The sequence below is a fragment of the Sus scrofa genome, chromosome 9 (genome assembly GCF_000003025.6).
Source record: "Sus scrofa isolate TJ Tabasco breed Duroc chromosome 9, Sscrofa11.1, whole genome shotgun sequence".
In the NCBI taxonomy this organism is placed as follows: domain Eukaryota; kingdom Metazoa; phylum Chordata; class Mammalia; order Artiodactyla; family Suidae; genus Sus; species Sus scrofa.
The window spans coordinates 1,582,525-1,601,345 of NC_010451.4; the positions used below are offsets into that span (position 1 = coordinate 1,582,525).

Consider the following 18,821-nt stretch of genomic DNA (forward strand, 5'->3'; position numbering starts at 1 on the left):
GTTTGTGTGGGGAGATTAGTGGCAGAGATTACTCTGAGCCTGAACACTGTCCTGAAATGATGACAGTTTACCAAATGAGTATTTCCTGTCATAGGTTGAAGCAGCCTTTCAGGCTTGGGTGCATGGTTGATAAAAAACAGAATTACTGTAAAATGTGGTCATTATGGCATTTTTTATTTTCGTTGCACAAACACAGAAGAAATAACGTTTTCTAGTAACTTTGATTCTCGGTTACTCTATGTTCCCTTTCCCAGCCTGAAGAATGAGGGGGATATTTTTCAGCTTCAACAAGTTTATGTTCTTCTGGAAACTACTTCCTTCTCCATATTTACCTAGTTTATTGATATAAAATTGTGCTATCTCTTTTTAACCATCTTAACACCTACAGAGTGTATCGTTATTCGCCTCTTTGTGCATCTTATTTGTACAATTAATATTATTACCTTTATATTGATTCTTACTCCTACTGGCTTTTTACTTTGATTAAACTTTTCAATGAAACTACAGATTTCTTTCTTTATGGGACATATTTCCTGTATCTTTCTGTTTTTTATTTACCTTGTTTCTTATGTAGTTTTTGTTCCTTTTCAAGCTTCCTGAGATGGAAGTTTATACGTTTGTTTCCAGCCATTTTGTGAGGTTGGTTTCCACCGTATTAGCTCAATGGGCTCCATTCATTTGTATCAATTCTTACTCAACAGTTAGTTGTGATTTTGTGTTTATGTGAGAGGAAGGGAGCTCAAGTCCTTCTACTCTGCCGTCTTCTCTGCTACCCCTTTCCAAAGCTGGAAGCACTGGAAATTTTTGTGGGACCCAGTGCTTGGGTAGGATACCCCAAAGTGTAATTGGTGAACTGCTAGTGGCTTAGTGTAGAACACACTTTCTTACTTTTTCCTTTGTGCTTCATCTAATTTAACTTGCTTGTAGATTGCCAGGTGCAGAGTCCTTGCCCCTGGTACTTCAGACCAGAGTTCTCTCTGAGACAGAAAGCCCTCTGAAGAAGGCCAGGCACAGATTATTGGCTTCATTTTTTATTTATTTATTTTTTTTCCTGCTCTACAGCATGGGGATCAAGTTAGTCTTACACATATGCATTTTTTCCCACCCTTTGTTCTGTTGCAATATGAGTTCTCAATGCTACTCAGCAGGATCTCCTTGTAAATCTATTACAAGTTGTATCTGATACCTCAAGCTCCTGACCCCTCCCACTCCCTCCCTCTCCTGTCAGGCAGCCATAAGTCTATTCTCCAGGTCCATGATTTTCTTTTGTGTGGAGATGTTCATTTTTGCTGTATATTAGATTCCAGTCATAAGTGATATCATATGATATATGTCTTTGTCTTTCTGACTCATTTCACTCAGGATGAGAGTCTCTAGTTCCATCCATGTTGCTGCAAGTGGCATTATGTCATTCTTTTTATGGCTGAGTATTATTCCACTGTGTATATATACCACATCTTCCTAATGCAATCATCTGTCGATGGACATTTGGGCTGTTTCCATGTCTTGGCTATTGTGAATAGGGCTGCAATGAACATGAGGGTGCACGTGTCTCTTTTAAGTAGAGTTTTGTCTGGCTATATGCCCAAGAGTGGGATTGCAGGGTCATATGGAAGTTCTATGTATGCATAGATTTCTAAGGTATCTCCAAACTGTTCTCCATAGTGGCTGTACCAGTTGACATTCCCACCAACAGTGCAGGAGGGTGCCCTTTTCTCCACAGCCCCTCCAGCACTTGTTATTTGTGGATTTATGAATGATGGCCATTCTGACTGGTGTGAGGTGGTATCTTGTGGTAGTTTTGATTTGCCTTTCTCTTATAACCAGCGATGTTGAGCATTTTTTCATGTGTTTGTTGGCCATCTGTGTATCTTCTTTGGAGAAATGTCTATTCAGGTCTTTTGCCCATTTTTCCATTGATTGATTGGCTTTTTTGCTGTTGGGTTGTATAAGTTGTTTATATATTCTAGAGATTAAGCCCTTGTCAGTTGCATCATTTGAAACTGTTTTCTCCCATTCTGAAAGTAGTCTTTTTATTTTCTTTTGGGTTTCCTTTGCTGTGCCAAAGCTTTTCAGTTTGATGAGGTCCCATGGGTTTATTTTTGCTCGAATTTCTATTGCTTTGGGAGACTGACCTGAGAAAATATTCATGATGTTGATGTCAGAGAGTGTTTTGCCTATGTTCTCTTCTAGGAGTGTGATGGTGTCCTGTCATATATTTAAGTCTTTCAGCCATTTGGAGTTTATTTTTGTGCATGGTGTGAGGGTGTGTTCTAGTTTCATTGCTTTGCATGCAGCTGTCCAGGTTTCCCAGCAATGCTTGCTGAATAGACTCTCTCTTTCCCATTTTATGTTCTTGCCTCCCTGTCAAAGACTAATGGACCATAGGTGTCAGGGTTTATTTCCAGGTCCTCTCTTCTGTTCCATTGGTCTGTCTGTCTGTTTTGATACCAGTACCACACTGTTTTGATGACTGTGGCTTTGTAGTATTTCTTGAAGTCTGGGAGAGTTATGCCTCCTGCTTGGTTTTTGTTTCTCAGTATTGCTTTGGCAATTCTGGGTCTGTTGTTGTTTGGCTTCATTTCAAAACTGGAAAATCTGGGGAATCAAGGGCTTCCTTGAGTGCAGGGGATTAAGACTGCAGAATAGTAGGACTGGAGCTCAACTTCTCTCCTACAAACAACAAAATTCACAACTAAAGGCTGAGCAGTCTGCACCTGAATGGACCGGAAATCTTAAAAAAGATATCCTACTCCAGAAGACAAAGAGGAGGCCACATGAAGAGGTAGGAGGGGCGATTTTGTGATGTAAACAACCCTATACCTCCCAGGTGGGAAGCCCCACAGACTGGGACTAACTGGTTCACAGAGACCCACCTATAGGAGTGAGAGTTCTGAGCCCCACATTAAACTCTCACGTGTGGGGATCTGGCACTGGGAGAAAGAGCCCCTGGAGCATCTGTCATTGAAGGCCAGTGGGGCTTGTGCATGGGAGCTCCACAGGACTGGGGGAAATGGAGACCCCATTCTTAAAAGGCACACACAGACTTTCACATGCGCTGGGTCCCAGGACAAAGCAAAGTCTCCCTAGGCATCTGGGTCGAACCTGACTGCAGTTCTTGGAGGACATCCTGGGAAAACAGGGGTGAATGTGGCTTGTTGTGAGGGAAGGACATTGGAAGCAAAGCTCTGGGGAACATTCAGCAGCATGCCTTTCTCTGGAGGGGGCCATTTTGGGAACATCTGGCCCCATCCATCAGTCAGTGCTGAGAAGCCCCAGGGCAAACAACAACCCACTGGAATCACAGGCATGCCCCTCAGTAAATAGCCTACTTAAGACCCCCCAGGCGCACAGCTGCCTCTAATCCCATCCAGAGACTAAGCCCCACCCACCAGAGGGACAGGAATCAGCTCTACCTACCAGTGGGCAGGCATCAGCCCCTCCCACCAGGAAGCCTTCAGCAACCCCCCCATGCTGACTTCAGCCACAGGGGAGCAGACACCAGAAGTAAGAGAGGCTACAACTCTATTACCTGTAAAGAGGTCACCACACCAAAAACGTACAAAAATGAAAAGACAGGGAACTGTAACTCAGATGAGGGAGAAAGGAAAAACCCCAGAAAATCAGCTAAGCAAGGAGGAGATTCTCAGCCTCCAGGAGAAAGACTTTAGACCGTTGATGCTGAAGATGATGCAAGACATTGGAAATAAACTGGAGGCAAAGATGGATAACTTACAGGACACACTGAGCAAAGAGATACAAGAGATAAAACTTAAACAAGAAGAGATGCAAAATATAATCACTGAAGTAAAAAATCCACTAGAAGCAGCCAACAGCCGAATACAGGAGGCAGAAGAACCAATAAGTGAGGAGGAGGACAGATTAATGGAAATGATGGATGCAGAACAGAAAAGAGAAAAAAGATTGGAAACAAATGAAGAGAGTCTCAGAGAACTCTGGGACAACGTGAAACACACCAACATCCATATTGTAGGGGTGCCAGAAGGAGAAGAGAGAGAGAGAAGGGGACAGAAAAAATATTCCAAGAGATAACAGCCAAAAACGTCCCTAACATGGGAAAGGAACCACTCACCCAACCCCAGGAAGCACAACGAGTACCATATAAAATAAACCCAAGGAGGAACACACCGAGACACATACTAATCAAACTGACCAAAATTAAAGACAAAGAGAAAATCTGGAAAGCAGCTAGGGAAAAGAAGCAGGTAACATACATGGGAACCCCGATAAGGTTATTGGCAGATTTTTCATCAGAAACTCTGCAGGCCAGAAGGGAGTGGCATGATATACTTCACGTGATGAAAGGAAAAAACCTCCAACCAAGATTACTTTACCCAGCTAGGCTTTCATTCAGGTTTGAAGGAGAAATCAAAACCTTCACAGACAAGCAAAAGCTGAGAGAATTCAGCAACACTAAACCAGCCTTACAACAAATACTAAAGGAACTTCGCCAGAGTTCTCACTATGAGATAGTTGCTCCTGACACCTCAGCTGGGACAGCCACAGGACAGGAGCTGTGCACATACTGATTCAAACTGGCAGCAGGCCATTTTCCAACCTATTGTCTTGAGTTTGGGCTCTATATATCCTTTTTTATGTGCCAGTTACTTTGAATGATGTTCTGGAGATTGTGGAGGATATGTTGTAGAAAGTCTGGATTGTCTTATATCATTCTCAACATAGTCACTGCTTGAATATACCACCATTTCTTCACCTGTTCATTCAATAATGGACTTTTAGGCATTTCCTAGTTTTTGGCAATTGTGAATAAGGCTTCTGTGAATATCTCCATGCAAGCCTTTGTGTGGATTTTTTTTTTTATTTCTCTTGGGCAAAAATCTTAAGGTCATAATTGCTAGGTGTTATGGTTAGCATACGTTTCCTAGAAAGGGCAAAATTGTTTTTCAAAATGGCTGCACCATTTTCCATTCCAGCCAGTATTTTATTCAGTTCTGTTTGCTTTGTGTCCTTTCTCGCAGTTGGTATCGTCAGTTAAAAAAAAAAAAAAAGCTATTCTATTGTGAGTGTAGCCTTAGCACGTTTATTTTAGTTGGTTCTTCCCTATTGACTGATTGTGTTCAGGATCAACTTCAAGTTCTTCTTTGCTCTATTCATCTGTTGATTATCACCTAGTTTGTTTTCGCTCTTGGCCATTGTGGCATGATGCTGCAATACCTGTGGAAGGGTAGATATCTATTCACATTCCTCCTGCCATTTTCTTTGTTTATATATACCCAAAGGTGGACTTGCAGGATCATATGTGGTTCTACTAGTGATGTTTTTGAGGGACCTCTGTAATGGTTTTTATAGTGTGTTTTGTTTTAATACCAATTTCCATTTGAACCAGTGGTGTCCACAGCTTTCCTCATCTCCACATTCTTGCCAGCAATTGTTACCTCTTCTCTTCTGGATGGATCTTCTAACAGTTGTGAGGTGATAACGCAGTGTGGTTTTGATCTGCAATTCCACAGTGATTAGGAATGAGTACTTTTCTATGTCCCTGTTGGTCACTGGATTTCTTGTTCCTGTTTTCACATATAAATCTACTTCGAACTAAATTCAGTTTGTTATCAGTTGAAGTATAACAGTGCTGGATTTAGAGGCTCTGCCATGGACATTCATCATGGGCTGCACACTGGGGTGGTCACTGGAGCCGGGTCAGAGTCCCACACAGTTAGAGTCTGCTTCCTCTGCCTTGTTCCCGGGTGTAGGCAGGAGGGCATGTGCTCATCACGAGTGGATTCTAGGTTTTGTGCAGCCCTCCTGCAAGTCTCAGTGCGGTTCAAACCAGCAAAGGGAAGACATCTTCCCAGGGTCAGAAACCCGGGCTGGGGTGCCCAGTATGTGGTTCCAACAGCTCGTTCCCCCAGGAGGATGTCCAGCCCATGAAATCCCCTCCTCCCCTGTGTCAGCTCCCAGGTGCACTGGTCCTGATCTGACTCTTCCCTCCCTCCCTGACTCCTGGGGATCTTCTTCTGCCGCCTTGAGTGTACGAGCGTTCCTGTGAGTCTCCAGTTCATTTTCAGTGAGAAGTCCTCCACAGGCAGATGGATTTTCAGAACGTTCCTGGGGGAGGTGAGCCCCGTGTCTTCCCACTGCACCACGCTGATCTCCTTCTGTTCAGCCCCTCATGTGTATGTCTGATCCTGATTTCTGCTCTGTGCTACTAGATGTATGCCTTTGGCAGAAACAGGCATCTTAAGCTTAGGGAGGCCAACTAGGAAATATCGACTCCTGCTCCCATAGCGCCCGTGAAACATTCCCTTGTGATGCTGAGAGAGATGAAAACATGGACAACTTCTCTGCTGTGTCTCGTCTTAAGAGGTGCCGTCCGATTTCCCCTTGCGTTTGGACGGGTCTCGTTGGCATGCGTACACAGGGAATACCGTGGAAATAATGATCTGGGAATGTTGCATCTCAGTGACGAGAGCCTTTGTGGCCCTGCCTGGGTCTGCTGGAGGATTTCCTCCTGGAGCTCATGGCTGCCCCGTGGAAGTTTGACTACCCCCATGAAAACCACGTGGAGAACTCTGAGAGAACATGCTGGGGTGGGGGGGGGGTGCTTGCTAAGCCCTGCCTTCAACTCCCCCCACACCCGCCTCATTTGGCAGCAGGCATGGGAATGAAATCATGTTGGGTCCTCCAGCCTGGGCCAGCCACCTACTGAAGACATGAGCCATTCCAGTGGTGCCACCAGGGGCAGAAGCCTGAACCCCTGCAGTCTTCTCACAGCCAATTCTTGCCTAACTTCCTCAACCACGACATCCTAACATAGAGTCCGATGGTTGAGGCTTCAAACACTAAGGTTTGGGGCAGTGTGTTTGCAGCACAGAACACCAGCTCCCCCTGCGACACCTGGGAGGGAGAGTATGCTGTAACGGAGGCCCAAATCCTGTGGCAGTTGCTCTGGGGCTGGAGGGTGGGGTAGAAGCCGAAGGAGCCTTAGGGAGACTCCTAGGGATAGCTAGAAAGTTCTTATAGAGATGGTGAGGGCTCGTGGGATATTGGGAAAATTATAGTTTGAAAGGTCAGGGAGAGAAGACACTTGTGAGGTAGCTGTGGAATGCTTAACAGTATTGTCATCTGGGATAAACTGTAAAGGGCCCCTAGTATATTCTTAGATTTTGCTGGGAAGATTTCCTGGAAGAAGATACAAATTCCATCTAGTGTATTTTATATACTGCAGCTGCTCAACTGTGGTGTATAAAATGCTATATGGAAAGTTAAGAATGATTTTTTTTGAGTCTTGAGGAAAGTTTAGGAAAGTATTTAAGGGAGCAATGTCTTGCTCCGTTTGAATAGAAGGCTATTTCTCATTCCCCATAGCTTCCAGAAAACTCTTCTCCAGGTAAGAGAGGCCTCCAAATCAAAGATCCGACCCACACTGGAGCTGTAAGTGTCTTTGTCAAAATCTCGGGAAGATTTAAGGCCCACTGTCACTTTCAGCTGTATGAAAGTAATTCTAGGAGCCTTAATGGCAGGTTTCATGGACACTCTCAAAAATAAGGCTTTCAGAATCTTCATTGAAGTTTCTCACAGCAGCCCCTCAATTCTCCAAAGAAAGCATTATTTGGATTTTGCCTAATTGAATAGATTTATTCACTCTAAACAATATTCAAGGAATTATTGTTGATTTTGGCTAATTGAATAGATATTAATTTGATACAATGAAAACCATCAAAATTAAAAAATGGTTGTATTGATGAAACTCAGACATCAACCCTTCACCCATTTAAAGTGTGAAAAAAGTATTTCATAGGTCCATGCAACCATCACCATGGTCAATTTAAGACCATTTTCATCTCCTGATAAAAAATCCTCCATCCTTTAGTTCACACCACAACCCACGTTTTCTTGAGTCTGGATGGCGTTAGTGGTTGTTTCATCAAGTGGAAGACAGTGCAAATGATGTTCTGGGTCTCCCGAGGCTGCGTCATAGGAGACACTGCAGCTTCCTTTGACTCCCAGGGCGCTTGCTCTGTGAGTCCTGAGCCAGCATGTGAGAAATTCAACTGCTCTGCTTGTAAGATCATAAGGAGAGCCTCTTAGACTCTGTGGGGAAGCAGAGGCTTTCAGCCAATGCTCCAAGTTGTCAAGCATGAGAGTGAAGCCACCTTGGACTCTCTAGACATGCCCACCTGCCACCCGATTATCACTAAGTGACGCATAATAATCCACATGTTGATGCATGTGGAGCAAAAGAAATACTGAGCCCAGCCCAGCATTCAAAGCTCACCAGATAGTGTAATGTTATAAAGCTCTTTTGAGTGATTGGTTCTGCAGACATAGATAACCTGCATATCACTTTTCTTCAGCTAAGACCTGAATTATCTAAGCCCCACATTTCTGAGGTCCCCTCAATTCCTTCCTTTAGTTTTCATATCCCTCCCTAATTCGTCAGCAAGTGTGGTCCTTCACCGAAAGCACATCTTGAGTAGGTGAATTTCTCTCTAACTACCCAGCAAGTGACCTAGCCCGGAGCACCACCATCTCAGATCTCGACTCATAACCTCACCTCCTGTTTAAAAATAAGTTTTAACTTTTATTTAATTTTTTCTCATTTCTTACGAAAGTGTAGTTGATTTACAATGTTGTACCCATTTCTCCTCTCTGCAAGATGACCCAGTCATACATGTATATATACATTCCTTTCCTTATGTTATCTTCCATCATGGTCTATCCCAAGAGACTGGATGTAGTTCCCTGTGCTGCACAGTAGGACCTCATTGCTGATCCATTCTAAGTGTAATAGTTAGCATCTACCAACTCCAAATTCCCTGTTCATCCTGCCTCCTGCCCACGTCCCCTTGGCTCCAACAATTCTTTTCTCTCTGTCTTTGAGTCTGTCTTGTAAATAGGTTCATTTATGCCCTATCTTCGATTCCACATTTAGGTGATATCATGTGGTATTTGTCTTTCTCTTTCTGACTTCCTTCACCTAATATGAGAATCTCAAGTTGCCTCCAGATTGATGAAAATGGCATCATCTTGTTCTTTCTTTATAGCTGGGTAGTGTTCCATTGTGTATATATACCCCCTTTTCTAACCCGTTCATCTGTTGATGGACATTCAGGCTCTCTCCGTGTCTTGGCTGTTGCAAAGAGTGCTGTTGCTGGGTCATACTGTAGTTCCAGATTTAGATTTCTGAGGAGCCTCCATACAGTTTTCCATAGTGGTTGCATCAAATTCCATTCCCAACAGCAGTGCAGGATGGTTTCCTGTGCTGCACACCCTCTCCAGAATTTGTAGTGTGTAGACTTTTTTATGATGGCCATTCGGAATGGTGTGAGGTGGTATGCCATCGCAGATGTTCATTTCTCTAATAATTGGTGATATTGATCATTTTTTCATATGCCTCCTGGCTATCCATGAGTCTGCTTTGGAGAAATGTCTATTTAGTTCTTCTGCCTATTTTTCATTTGGATTCTTTTTTGTTGTCGAGCTGTTTGTGTATCTTGGAGATGAAGCTCTTGTCAGTTGCATCATTTGCAACTATTTTCTCCCATTCCATAGGTTGTCTTTTTGTTTTTTGTTTTTTGTTTTTGTTTTGTTTTCCTCGGCTATGCAAAACTCATTGGTTTGTTTAGGTCACACCTGTTCATTTTTACTTTTATTCCTAATGCCTTGGGTGCCCGATCTAAGAAAACATTCCTATAGTTTATGTCAGGGACCCATCTAATTTTTCATAATCCATTTTCTGATTAGCAACCAGAGGTGTTTAATAAGATTAAATTCGGTTAGAAGTCTTTTAAACCCATTTAATGGATTTCATTCTTTTTGGCATAAAGTTCACTTTTCCATGGCTGATGAAGCTCCTCCCCATAATCAATCCTTTCTGTGTACACCTCTCCTCCTGGTTTCCCATGGTCTCTTTATTTTTGGAGAATATCAGGGTCCTTGCCCTTGCAGTTGTCTGTTTAGCACCCCCTCCCCACCCCCACTCTCCATATTGATGGGTGTTTCTTACCTTTCAACTTTCTACTCAACTGTCACATCCTCCAGGTGGCCTTCCTCGGTCACACTCTTTATGGAAAATCCACCAACACCGCCAGAGTTACCCTTTATAAGTCGTATCAACCCAGTTCACTTGTCTCTTCCAACCACCTATACGTTCTGTGTTTATATTGTTTAAATTCCCTAGAGTTTCCCCACCAAAATAGAACTGCATGGAAACTCAGTTCTTTTCCTCAGTATATCTCTGTTCCATTTATCAACATAAATCCATTGCCTAGTGGTTCCTAGAATTTCATAAAGTCTCCACCAGTCCTTTTTAAATTAATAGATGGATGACTGTCCCACATCCGTGGTTGTAACAGTATGTAAAGGAACTGACCAAATATTCGTCTTGGGCTTTGAGTTCACACTGGCAGGAATGATCAGTGTTTGAGGCCCCTGTTCCACCTTCTGCCTGAATTACTCATGAACGTGCCAAGGGGTAGATGTCAGTCTGAACAGATTTGGGCATTAATGTCGGTCACTGATCTTTGACTTGAATCAACTCTCCATTATTGATGTTCAAATGGACCTGAGGTGAGACACAGGAGATCTGGGAAGACTCTGACCTCTGAGTTATGGGTCCCCACATCCAGAGAAAGCTAGTCTTGGTACTCAGAACGCAGAGTTCCCATACCTAAGTTCCAGGAAGTCATGGGAGTCAGGATGCACCTGGAAATTTTACAGGACAGTCACCAGTGCTGTGTGCCACAAATCCAGTGTTGGAGTAACATCTGGAAGAGGCTCAAAGCAAGTGATGATTCTGTCTCTTGGCTCAATTCTGTCATTTGCATGAAAGCACGAAGTCATGTGTTGCCGAGACCATTCCTGCCTTTAGAAGCTGACAAGGTCAACTGGAAGCCTGCCAACTGGAATAGCTTCATCTTGGAGGACACTTTCATGTGATATGGTGATGGATTGAGTAGTTATTAATGACCGAATGGGATTCTAGTACTGTTCCAGTAGATTTGTTCTTTGATGATCATTTTGCTGTGCGGGGTCCGTAACAGCACATTAGTTAGTGAGCTTTATAAATACATTTACACTATAAATACATCTTTGCTCTCTGTTTCCCAGCTTCTGACAGAGGGCTCCTAAAACCCTTGTAATTCCCTGGATGACAGGAGTGGTAGATGCTCCTCACCTTTTCTTCTATTATTTGGTCTTGGACCATGGTTGCTGATACAGGACTCCTAAATCCTTTAGAATTTCTTGGGTGTCTTCTGTTCTGAGAGTTCTTGGTAGGATCCAGGACAGCTTCAAGCCGGGGTCTGTGCATCGAAAATGGCAAACCGTGATTACAAGTTTGTGCCTTTATTTCCACTTCCGAATCTTCAGGGAGAATGGAGGAGCTTGAAACTGACTTAATATTGATCCTTAGCCTCCATACAAATGCTAAGCTATGGAGAGGAGAGGGTCCATGTCGGTGAGCAGATCCGTGTACCAGGAGGGTGGTGCTCTCCAGCTTCATGGTGATAGAAGCTCCTGCCCTAGGAAGCCCCCAGACCTGGTGCTGTGTGTCTCTGCATGTGGCTGCTCATTTGTCTTTTACAACATCTCTTGTGATAAACTGGTAAGTGTAAGTGAATATTTCTTTGAGTTCTGTGAGACATTCCGGGAAATTATCAGACCTGGGAGAAGGTTGTGGGAAGCCCTGACTTGGTAGCCTATGGACCCATTACTTGTAGTTGTGTCTGAAGGGAGGGGAGTCTGTTGGAACTGAGCCCTTAAGCGTTTGAAGTCTGCCCTGCCGTTCGTGTCACAGTTGATGGAAAGAATAGAGCATCACGTGGATATTCCGACATTTAATGTATTTTGTTTTCCATTTGGTGGGAACAGGGGCAAACGCACCACCCATGTTTTATAAATAATGCTGTGCATGAAGAGTGTTCCATTACCCTCTATTTAATCATTTCAAACGTAGTATCTTTGGTGATTTTTACAGTTTGTTACATAGTTTCCACTTAAATTGTGCAATGATACTATACGTACTATGCATTTCCACTTAGTAGTAGTCAATGAATATTTTCCATTTTGTTGGTTTTCCGATGGTGTTTCTCAGGTGTCATGACTCTCGCTCCACTATGGTGGGACAGGAAATTTTATGATCTAAGACGTGCTTTTAGATGCTTTAAACCATTGTCTTTGTTAAGACTTCTAATACTCCAAAAAAAAAGTCTCTTTGCAATTCAAGTCTATGGTGATGACATAAAAATTGGAATATTACTATGCAAGAAATACATTTAGTACAACCTTTGACAATGGTTCTAGTTTTTGTATGGGTACTGATTTCTTAATAAGTCTAGCTTCCGGAACTCTGGTTGTAGTTAAAACATTAATTACAATGCTTAGAATGAAAAGATCCACTTTTTAATCTCTACAAATAAGGAAGTTGCAATTACACCAAAAAGGAGTTTACTTTCAACATGTGCTTAAATTTGGATATGATTTCAGGCAATTCATATGATTGTGGTGTCCAGACCTGATTTCCTATGGATGGGAATCAATCCAGTTTTCCCATTCTCACCCTTGTTTTGGGCTCTTGACATCCTCGACCTTGTTGGGGGAAGAGTTTGTTCCAAAGACGAAGCCACAGGGACAGTTTAGGCTTGCTTCTCCTGGTCACATCCACTAGATCAGTAACGGGGCTGAAGTCATTGGCCTGACCAAGTCTTATAGTGTAGAGCAAGAGCAGGGAATCAGAGGACTTGAGTCCATCAGCCTCCAGACAGACTATTGGCTCTCCAAGACTCTCTCAGTAATCTCATCTGTGAATGGAGGTGAATTAATAATACCAGCATCGTGAGGTTGCTGTGAAAACTAAATGAAGAGGCCTTGTGGTTTGGACCCAGACTTCTGGATTCAGACCTTGGTCCGCCAGCTTCCTAGCTGCCTGATTTTGGATATCTACATGTCTGTGTGCCCCCAGGTGATTCAGGAGCAAAAGAGAAGTGGCAGTACGTCTACTTCGGATTTTGGGAGAAAGCAACCAGTTCCTATCCCAATGTGCTTAGAGCAGGGTTGGCTACACACTATTGTTTGCTAAAGAAATGAAAGAAAAAGTCCTAGGCACCCACAGGTGTTGATACACGATGGTGACAATTATTGCTATCATTATTTCTGTTTTTAACATGTGTCCCAAACGGTTTACAGGAGTATGAGCGAGAGGGTTAGAAGTGTGATTTCACTTTAAGGACTCAGCCCACAGCATTTGGTAGCCCACAGTAGTGTGATACTGGTAGAATGAAGCAAAAAAGAAGAACAGTTTACAGGTCACTTGAAAGGCTAAGAATGAGTCCTACTGAGATACTCTGAGAGTGGTCTTCCTCAGGGCCTCCTTTACATCTCTGTTCCGGAGGCTGTAGATGAGGGGGTTCAGCATGGGGATCACCACACTGTAGAACACAGAGACCACCTTGTTCTGGTCAGTGGAGTAGCTGGACTTGGGCATCACGTAAATGAAGGTAAGACTTCCATAGTAGAGCATAACGGCTGTGAGATGGGAGGTGCAGGTGGAGAAGGCCTTGTGTCTTCCTTCAGTGGAGGGCATCTTCAGGATGGTGAAGAGGATGCGGATGTAAGAGAGAAGTATGACAAACCCTGTGACCATGATGATGGACCCAGAGGAGATAGAAACGATAATTTGTAGAATAGAGGCTTCTGAGCAAGTAAGTTTCAGCAAAGAGGTGAAATCACAGAAAAAGTGGTCTATCTGATTTGGTCCACAGAAGGACAGACTCAACAAGCAACTAGTAAATAATGAAGCATTCACACACCCACCCAGATAGGAAGCCCCAGTAAGAGGACACAGACTCTTGGGGACATGTGGGTAGAATAGAGCAGGGGCATGCAGATGGCCACATAGCGATCATATGCCATGGTGGCCAGCAGGAAGCCATCAGTTGTCCCAAAGAAAACCACAGAAAAGAGCTGGGCTTCACAGCCAGCGGTTGTGATGGCCACTCCATGTCTAAGGAGTCCTCTAAGCATCACTGGTGTGACTGATGTGGAAAATCCACTGTCTACAGAAGCCAAATGGCCAAGGAAGAGGTACATGGGGGTGTGAAGCTGGGGACAGCTTTTTATTAAAAGAATTATGCTGACATTGCCTACTAAGGTGACAACATAGATGCCTAGAAATATCACAAAGCAGATGACACCAAGCACAGGATCCTCCGTGAGCCCCAAAAGGATGAACTCTGTCACACTGCTGTGGTTTCCAGCCTCCATCTCTCCTGTGGGTTGTTCCTGTTGAGGGAAATGGGAATATTCCTTTGTTAAAAATAGTGTCATTCTGTACATTTCCAGTTGTCCTTGGTCATTCCTTATACTCATTGACAGTAATTTCGTCCTCTCTCCAGCTTCTAAAAATGGTGCTCTAGATGATTTTTCCCTCTTTCCTCTTTGCATAAAAGAAGAATGATTCCACCTTACTTTTCTTGATCTCTGCTTCATTGTATTCCTTGTATAATATCTCTTTTAAAACACCTCTGCAACCTTGCCTTCTAGGCAAATCTGTCTCCGCAGGTCTAGATCTATTGCTTCCCTTTTCTCTTGGAAGTCTCCAGGTGCAAATGCCACAAATACCTCCAGCACCAAACCATCCTTTCCTTGGACCACTCCGCCTATATTCTGTATCTGTGGAATGACAGCACAATCTACCCAGTCGCTCATGTCTGAAACCCGAGAGCGATCCTAGCCTTCTTCCTCTCATGAGCTACATCTCATAAAACCCTATTGATCTTACCTACAGTTACCTCCCTATTTTATGTGCTCATCGCACTTCCATTCTGATATCCTTACTTTACTTGTGGCCCTGGTCATTATTCTGCTTAAATGATCTCTTCCCCTGCATTTTTCTCATGCCCTTAAAATTCACCGTCTATCTCCCAAAGTGGTCCATTGCTATAGGAAAGAGCAAGTGATACCAAAGAGGTTCTTTTCATCTTTCAGCACTTCCTCCAGCCTCCAGGATGCACCCTGACCTGTTGAGTGCAGCACAGTGCACACATTCTGAGGTCCCTCCTGCCTGTGACATGTTGCTTGTCCCTTGGGATGGTCCCATCCTACCCCTGCACTGATCCAACCTTCCTGAGCTCTTTACAGTGCCCCCACGCACACAAGTTCCCCCATGCACTCTGCTCTTTTGCCTTTGCTGCTTTTTCTCCCCCTCGAAGAGCTCTCATCCTCTCAGTACTCTGGGTGACCTCCACTCCTTGTTCAAGGTCCTCTCTCTCCAAAGTCTTCTCTGACTTCCGAGGGTTAAGCAGAACACTTTCCCATGGCTTGACATCGTGCCTTGAAGATGCCTAGATTCCCATTCTTTGCACTAGGTTGTGTTTCATTTTGTGTGTTTTTTGGTTGTTAACAGTAGTACACTGTCCCCAATTTATAAACACTCTCCTCAGTCAGTGTGTGTTCTGTCCCTGTGTAAGACATAACCTGTGTTTGGATATAAAATATGCTGAGAGGGCTTATGAGGTCAATTTGTTTCTGATTAGTGTGATAAGGATGCAGTGGGGAACACAAAATGAAAACAATTTAGCTTCCCTGTCCAGAGAATCCAGGTCTTTCAGAGGAGAAAGACGGTGAACTTTTCATTAGTGTATGGAAATTGCATAATTGCAGGATAAGTAAATTAATGGCTTAGGTTGTTTGGAAGGAAAAATTGTATATTCGTGTAAGTAAATATGGCTGAAAATTCAAAATATTCCTCTCAATAGTCAACTATTAGACACATGAGTCAAGTATTAGAAGTTTGTCATTTATATTTTGAAGTTTCCCCTTTTATCTATTTTATTTGAGCTTTTGTAACATTACAGGTTATATTTTAATATAGCCATTTTTCTTTACATTTCAATAAGAAATTTATCACACGATTCCCCACAAACACAGTTTCTGAGATCTTCGTGATAATGCATTGAGTCCCTGGATGTTAATCACCCACTAATTTTGGGCATGCAACTGTTCACAACTTTTTGCTAATCAGAATGATTAATCCCACAAAAAGGATAAGGGATATGGAGAAGAATATTCCAAAAATATGACTTTTTTTAATGACTGCACCCATGGCAAATGGAGGTTCCCAGGCCAGGGACTGAATCTGAGCCACAGCTGTGACCTAGGCTACAGCAGCAGCACCACCAGATTTTTTAACTGACTGCCCCAGGCTGGGGGTCAAACCTGGACCTCCACTGCCACCCAAGCCACTGCTGCCAGATTCTTAGCCCCCCACTGCACCACCAGGGGAACTCCGTGGTATATTTTAAAAATAATCCCTTTGCTAGGTATTTTAAGAATTGTGTTCCATGCTCTAATGTGACTGAATCCCCATGAGTTGTCATGGTGAAAATACACAACCATTGTGCCCCATGTTCACGGTTTTGGTGAGTTCTTGGTTACAGTTTCACTAAAGAGATTAGCACTGCTTCTAGTTTTTGCCATTTTGTGTGACAGAGGCAATGTTCCTGTGTTTTCAAACAGAGTATATGATAAATTAGAGTATATGATAAGTCAGAGTATGTGATAAATTATAAGGGACTACCCAGAGTAATTACTGCAGTCCAAAGCAACAGTTTCAGGGTATACTAAAAATTCAGTAGGCATTATAAAGAAATTATTTATCAGAATGAGAAACAGAATTATAGACATAATGTTACAGACTTGCAAATATTTTAAAATAAAAAAGAGATTAATTTTAGTGATCTGAAATTTTTCGCTTACGCACTTTTGTTTGTCCTTTCCATTAACTTCTGCTAGCTATCAATTCCTACAGATTTATAAATTTATAATCAATTCCTACAGATTTATAAATCCTATTTGAACACATTGAAACAGAACTTTTTATGTAGTATTAACACCTAAGGAAAGATTCAGCATAAATTTTTAACAGTAACAATCATTTTTATTCATTTTAATTTTGGGGCATATACAAATAGTATTTACATTTTAAATTTCTGTATATATTACTTTTAGTCATTTACAGTTTCACTAAAAAGTATCTAAAATATTTCCCACTTTCTTAATAGCCTTGATAACTGAAATGCTGGGTGGAATATATGCTGAGATACTTACTATGTTATTCATGGAGCTTCAGCATCTCTCAGTGTTCCCATCATAGCTCAGCGGTTAACAAACACAACTGGTATCCATGAGGATGCAGATTTGATGCCTGTCCTCGCCCAGTTGGTTAAGGGATCAGGCATTGCCATGCACTGCAGCATAGATCTCAAACGTGGTGTGGATTGAGCATTGCTGTGGCCTTAAGAAACCAAAAAAAAAAAAAAAGAATGTGTCATATCCGTTTGATTAATCTTCATGAATGCCACTTAAATTACTCTAGTGACAGGCTAACGTACTACCAAGGGTGTTAGCTCTATCATGACAAATTTCTATTTAGTCATAGCACTTCATCCCCCATGACTTCAATGGCACAAATCATCTCCTTTCTACATCAAAACACTGAAATATCTGAATAGAGCCAGCACACACCTACTGCCTTCCCTTTTCCAAAAGTAAGCCCCCATGGATCCTTTGGCCATTCCACCTGTGACCTGCTTTTCAGATCCCACACCATTCTCCTTGTCAGCGTCTGAACAGGCTCAGGTCTGAGGAATGGGGCCAAGCACTGGGCAGCATGTGTGCTCTTTGCCTTCTGACCCAAGCAGAGTTCAGCGGGGCCAACCGTGCCTTCACTCTGGGCTTCTGTCTATGCTGATAGCATCATGGAGGCTGGAGAGAGAAGATGCATATCACGGGCATCCCAGTGGCCAGTGTTTTCAATTGCGCCTGACCCTTCAATCTCTCTCATTCCCATGTCTTTCCATTTGTAAAATGGGAATAATTGTCCCTATAATGCATCTTTGTTGTGAGGTTGAACGAAATCATATTTGTAAAGTACTCAGAGGTGTCTGCTCATACACATCAGAGCTAAGAAAATTTTTATTATCTTTATTGGAAATGAATTGCTGAAAGATTTTCAATTGTTGGAAATTTTTTGAGATGCATAATAGAATTTTTCTTTCAATACATGCCAGGAACTTTTTCAAGTATCCAAAAGACGCCAGGGAGTACCGTGTCTGATGCCGTCTCAGTTCTGGGGTCTGGTGTTCATGGTCAGTGCACAATATGACACCTGCTTCTGGTCCCTCCCTTCCCCCTTCCTCTCCACTGGTTACCCTGGTTCTTTCTAGCACATTGCATCACGACATCCCATCCTGCCTCCCCACCTGGCACAGGGGTTCTAACTCTCCCCCAGCCTTTCCTTCAGGGGGTGGGTCCCTTTTGATGACAACAGGGGACACGGAGCTCTGTGCCTCATCCAAACTGAACACCAGGGCATTGCTTTCTGATTTCCTGTTCACGGCTGTGGCTACACAAGTTTCGCTGTGATTGTGGCTGCTGCAGACTGTCCACCTTCTCTGGGGTCACTTGGGCAGCCTGGTTTCAGGGCCCAGAAGGACCTTTCTGTGGTACAAACCTTGCTGAGGCCACAGTTCCACAGGGGTCAAGAACGAAAGTTGTTGAGAGAGTTTGGTTTCCTTTTAATTTCTCAATGAAGCCATCAAATTTGAAATTATTTAAAAAAGACCCATGACTACTGGACTCACCTTTCAGAGCCAGAGCTGCTGATGTGGATTCTGAAGAGCTCTTAATAGAGAGATGTTTCCCACTATGTTTACAAGTAGCTGTGCACTGAACCTCTGGGAGTGTGAAATGCTGACTGTCGCCCTTCCTCCAGGAGCCCAATTACAGACCTTCAGCCAGGGCGAGGGTGGGTGTCTGTGTGTGTGGTGGGAGGGAAGGAA

General features: G+C 43.1%; 2 pseudogenes; one reads left to right on the top strand and one right to left on the bottom strand.

Moving 5' to 3' along the window:
• The window catches only part of LOC110255358, a 218,355-nt pseudogene that overhangs the window by 107,299 nt on the left and 92,235 nt on the right, over nucleotides 1–18,821 (top strand).
• LOC110255356 lies at nucleotides 13,093–14,244 on the bottom strand (annotated as a pseudogene).